Below are 6,047 nucleotides of genomic sequence, written 5' to 3' on the forward strand. Positions count from 1 at the left end.
GTGTGTAATACCAGAGTCGATCGGACTCGGAGAACACCCGGCCGTTATCAGAGTCAGTCAGCAATTTGCTGTGGAACATGTGCCGATCGGGTCCAGTTGGGTCTGTGTCTTCCCGGCCGGGTTCGGATCCATCTTTCAAATAATTGACTGTCCGCATCGGTTCCGGGTAGTACATTTTTGACATTTCTCAGTTCTGCACGGGCCCGGGTCCAACTTTCAAAATAATAGACGGGTCCGGGTCGGTTCCGTGTTTTTGACCCGTGTAGACCTCTACTTGGAACTACCATTAAACGGTTTTACTGCATACCTGCCAGCCAATCAGAATCCAGTATTCAGACAGCCCATGGAATAAAATTGGAATACATAACAACTGAACTACATACTAGTCAGAAGTGAACGGTTGATATCTGAAGCACATCCTCATAGAATTAAATGTCACAAACTGCATTTTGTTACCATTGAGATAGTGACTGCTAGCAAAGGAGTAGTCACTAGTGAAATTTAAAATACTAGTTTTACTTTCTATCAATTTTAACAAGTCCTAGCAACAAAAATAGAGTAAGAGGAATAAATGTAAAACGGCTTGCCATACGTGGTCTCGCCATGCAAATGCACCGCGCTCAGCCTTTAGCGGCTGCCCATGTGGACAGACACCATGCCTTGTTGTTCTCCACGCCCATTGGTTCCCTCTCATCGACATGTTTTAATCATGTGCTAATGTACTGCAGGGTAGGGCTACCGCGAAAACCCGGAACATGGACTCCGTAGACGTTTCACATTATTTCCTTATTTTATGCTCTAATAAGCGACCGGAAACACATTTAAACAGCGTCTGTCGTGCCATATAAATCTCTCCCTGAAGTCTTGATCCTTTATATATACATTTCGATCTCATTTGTGAGATTACGTTCGGTATAGATTTCCGATCCTACCGCTTAGCGTGACAGCCTGTTCTGCCCTACTTTTTAATCACTGGTAGTATGAGGGAGGAGTAGCTCTGGCGAGGGCGGACCTTGAACGGTATGCCTTTCGACTTGTATTTTCTGTTACTCCAATCGCCATCTTGTTGCCAGTGAAGTAATGTGTTTCTGATGAATTTCGGGAGCGCCCTGGATGTCTTATGACTGTCTTTGGAAGCCAGTGGATTATACTGTGATTTAACCCACCACATATATCTGTATCGGGGGCTTGCATACATTTTTAACGGGAACGTATTGTATCGGTGTTCAAAATGAGTATCGATACTCTATTGGAAGCGGCCAGGTATTTGGAGTGGCAAGCCCAGCAACAACAGATTACACGTGGTAAGGCGGGGCGGGGGGGACTGGGTGATTGCACAGATCTACAGGATAAATTAGATATGTATGAACTGATTTGGGATTTTACCCAGCAAATTGTATTTTCATACCGGCACACTTCAAGATAAATAACAGTTATATTTTCTTTCAAAATAAAAAAAAAACTGCAAATCAGCTTTTTATTATAAGCATTGCGAACAAGAGCTCTTTGTCTCAGTGGTAATGTCCAAGGGTTTGCACTGTTTGTAGGGTGCAGTCTTCGTGACTAGGGCATATTTCGCTCACTCGGTTTCCGGGTTAAATCCATGCTATATTTAGTGTGCTACTATACTCGCTCAGTAGCGCAGCGGTGGGTGGGTACATTTACCCCGACAGATCCTAGTATATGGCGCGTCGTATTTTTGTCAGACACATTAAGTTACACGTTTTTGCATTTATATTGGCTGGGTAGAATTCTTAAAATTTGAAAAACCAATTTTACCCACCAATTAATTTATAAGCAGGTTAGCTCAAAGTAGAGAACGTCGTGTTTCCTATCCGTTGGGCGGTGGCAATGTTTTTGTTTTTTTTTTTACATTATGACATTGCCGACTGGTTATCTCACTTATGACTTTCAAGAGCAGGCTACTTTTCCCATCACACTTCTTCGTTATTAGCTGCTTAACCTCTTTTTGTTTGTTTTCCATAAATTCCATAAAACAGACAATGTAAGGTTTTATTGGCGTTTTATTTTTCGCTTTAAACAGAGCTGGGGGGGGCTTTTTGTTTCATTCTCGAGGTGACGTGTCAGTAAAGCCACACCCACAGCAAATACCGCGTGCTGAAAGCCCGCCCTCTTCAAACACGTGCGCGCCAGACACCAACTCCCCACTCCCTCTCCCTTTCTCCCAGGTCACAACTGGGGAGAAAATAGGGCAACGCCACCCTCCCTCAATGCAGAAGTTATATAATGTGCATTTTTCATGCATGTCCAAGTAAAAGCTTGACATACTGATTTACTCTTTTGGAGACTGTTTAATTTTTTGGCATACAGTTAAAAAGGCTGTAGAACAATAAGTGCAGTTGGCATATTTTTGAACATCTCTGCAAGGTCTTTCTCTTTAAAGGCTCTATTCAAATATGCAAACTTTGCATACACTTACACAATCCTTGACCTTGTACTAGATCAATAAAATTACATGTAAGCTCAAATGTGCTGTATTAAAAACTCTGAGGCTTTATGTTAAAGGGGATGAGAATGATATTCTCATGAGATTGCATAACAACAAAGAGAATTTCCTTTCAGTTTTTATACCATCAAACCTGGTTACGCTTTCACTTACTGTCTGAGCTCTGTGAACTTTGTATTTGAACTAGTGTCTGAAATAAATTCATATTGAGTGTTAATGAAGACGTGAAAGGTTCTTAACTAGTTGTCCAGACCCACACAGTCATAAATGGGTTAGTTTGTTGTTAAATGAAATGTCATGTTTGCATTTGATTTTATTGTTAAAAATGAATTATTGTCAATGATTTTTATGCAAGTACAGTTCATTGCAATTGATACAAAGCCTCTTTGCGCTGTTCTGGTCTAGTTTGTTTCAGAATATTTGGTCGTGATTTCCACATTAGCCTTTGAAAATGGAATGTAATTTTGGAAGGTTCCTTTAGAAGTTTCCTTTGTCCCTTTTACACAGTGCCATGTTCATAATGCACACTCTTAAAACCTACGGACCACCATAGTATATCCTATCTGTGTCCTAAGTGAAGTCTTAAGAGCTATACATGCTTATTTACAGAGAGCAATTGATGGCGCTCTCATGAGCTGTTCAGAACTTATTAGCCTGGCTGTGTTATGTTTGCACGATGACACATTAGTGTTTGTGATTCCATTCCTAACATGCTATTCATTTCTTTGTACGCATGTAAATGTCAAGAGAAACGGCATTTCGGTTTGTATTTATCTTCTGTTATGTAATGGAGAAATATGCAAGGACTGAACATATTGATCTCCGCATTCTTTCGTTTTGAAGGCTTCTGAGAACGTGTTTCACAATCAATATCATTCTTCCTGCTGATGCAGGAAGATTCCCGCATGTTGTGGTTTGAACTGTGCAGGAACGCTTTGCATCAGGTCACCCCTTTGTCTGCGGCGTACTCGCATTCGCAAGATGCAGCTTCTCCTGCACAGGAATGACAGTTTTGCCTCAAAGACACTTTGGACAGCAGCCAAAATTCCTCCTCCCCCCTTGTATTAAAATTCAAACATTGATCTGAAGTCACAACTCAGATGGAACTGAATATGGCTCGACGGGCTAAACAATAGGTCTGTCCATCAATCATGGAAATCGTCGAATGGTGGGGGCATTTTAGCCTATAGATGGTACGGCACGGTCTCAGATTCCCCACGCCAGCTCTTGGCTTTTCATGCAGACTTCTGTGTGACGTCAGTGAAGAGCTGGAGACTAGGCAAGACTCTTACTGGGGCTTCTCTCTTAAAGAGACAGACCATCCAGGACAGCTAGCTCACACCCCATCCTAATTTGGACATGGAGTCATGATTTACTGCTCCCTACACTGGCTTTTCTTTTTTAAATTGAAATCTATAGCTACACCGCAGGTTTTGAGCCCTGTTATATGAATTTCACACACTATCTTGATGTATTAAATTACTCTGTTACTCTGCAGCTTCTCATTAATAATTTACACTTCACAGCCATGAGCGCTTCTTAGTCAGAGCCTAGACAAGCACTAATTAGTTCCATTACTGATCTATAAATTGGTATTAATCTGTAGTATTGCTGCTGATATTCATTAGTTATAGCTATAGTTTAGTTAGCTCTTCTTTCACAAATGTATTTTTTTACACAGAGCTATGCCATATATCTGGATAATAAATGGTTAATCGCCCTTTGAAATTTGTGCATATTTGTGCAGGCTATTAATGAATCAGGCAACCACATCAGAGAAACATGAATGTGAATTTCATAAAATATATTTCAGTCTGAGGAAAATTAATGACTGCAAGACGAGACCCGGAGAAAAACATTTTGTTTTTATTATGACAGTATTGCAGAAAAGCAGTCTGTTACATTCTTAAGGACAAAAGTAATTGTTTTTTTTTTCAATGGCCCACACCAGGGTTTGTGACACGATACATTTGATCACATCAGATTAGATTTTCTTTCATTTCAGCAATTTTGTGTAGAAGTATTTCATACAATATATTTACTCAACTCACTCAAAATTTGAAATAGCTTTTGATATATTAGCATGGGTGTCGTATATTTTTGAACTGACAAAGGCTTTTTGGTAATTGGAAAAAGCTGAAATTGGCTAATAATTACTAATAAGCCTGGTGAATAAAGTTAATAAAGTTTGCTTTGGCAAGCTATTTCGAACTTCTGACAACTCTAAACTAATTTAGTTTTTGCTTGATTTTGTTCAAAATGACGTCACACCAGTTTGTTCTTTGATTTTGCTTTAAGTATATAAAGCCTTAACTGTTTCCATTCAAGCTGTGAATTTAGGCAAGAAGTCAGAATCTCCAGTGAGAGTCAAGAAAATAAATAACAGTGATTTTCTTTCATTTCAGCAATTTTGTGTAGAAGTATTTCATAAAATATATTTACTCAAATCACTAAAAATTTGAAATAGCTTTTGATATATTAGCATGGGTGTCGTATATTTTTGAACTGACACAAAGGCTTTTTGGTAATTGGAAAAAGCTGAAATTGGCTAATAATTACTAATAAGCCTGGTGAATAAAGTTAATCAAGTTTGCTTTGGCAAGCTATTTCGAACTTCTGACAACTCTAAACTAATTTAGTTTTTGCTTGATTTTGTTCAAAATGACGTCACACCAGTTTGTTCTTTGATTTTGCTTTAAGTATATAAAGCCTTAACTGTTTCCATTCAAGCTGTGAATTTAGGCAAGAAGTCAGAATCTCCAGTGAGAGTCAAGAAAATAAATAACAGTGTTTCCATTAAAGCTGCAAATTAAATTTATGCAAGAAATCAGAATACCACAAAAACTATGTGCGGATCAAGCAGTGATTCGGTCTCTTTGTAATTAGAATCTCAAGTGAGAGTAAAAAAAAAAGATAATAACTGTTTCCATTCAAGCTGCAAATTTAATTTATGCAACAAATGAGAATACCGCAAAACTATTTGCGGATCAAGCAGCGTTTCCATCCCATGTGTTAGGAAACTGCAAAATATAAATGGAAACAGAAGCTGTAGGCTTTTTATTAAATGTAATAAATGAATTGTGGTTTAGAATGTCAGAGAATTTTTGTTTGCACAATCTTCAGACAGTTCTAAGGGGTAAAAGCATCCAGTCATGAGTGAATACATTTTTTTCACATACCATTTTTTTAGTGATCATCTGGGAATTTATTCTGTAAATGTGTTTCCAGTAGTTTATGCAGAATTAAATACGTGTCCACTGCAGTCAAATGTATCCTTTTTTTCTTGCACATTTTGGAATATGTATTCACATTTTGGTGTTTCCATACAGCATTTTTATACAACATCCCAAAGTTTACATAATTCGAGATACAGTGTATTATTCTCAAATAGTATATCCAAGTTTTAGCCTTCATTTCATAACAATAATTTAGATCTTTTTATTTTCTACAGAGGAGGAGGAGCGGCGAGAGAAGGCCCTGCTGTCCCGTGAGGCTGAGCAGAAGCTCTCCACCCCTGTTATCCAGTCTGTCCAAATTAACCATGTGACCTGGGTCGACGACATGCTGCTCGAGCCACACC

The 6,047-nt window shown here is 38.7% G+C and overlaps 1 pseudogene; it reads left to right on the top strand.

The window, feature by feature from the left end:
• Window positions 1-1,057: 1,057 nt before the first annotated feature.
• Window positions 1,058-6,047, top strand: part of LOC107697345 (max-binding protein MNT-like) — a 19,342-nt pseudogene continuing 14,352 nt past the window's right edge.

Source organism: Sinocyclocheilus anshuiensis, unplaced genomic scaffold (genome assembly GCF_001515605.1).
Source record: "Sinocyclocheilus anshuiensis isolate Anshui unplaced genomic scaffold, SAMN03320099.WGS_v1.1 scaffold1095, whole genome shotgun sequence".
In the NCBI taxonomy this organism is placed as follows: domain Eukaryota; kingdom Metazoa; phylum Chordata; class Actinopteri; order Cypriniformes; family Cyprinidae; genus Sinocyclocheilus; species Sinocyclocheilus anshuiensis.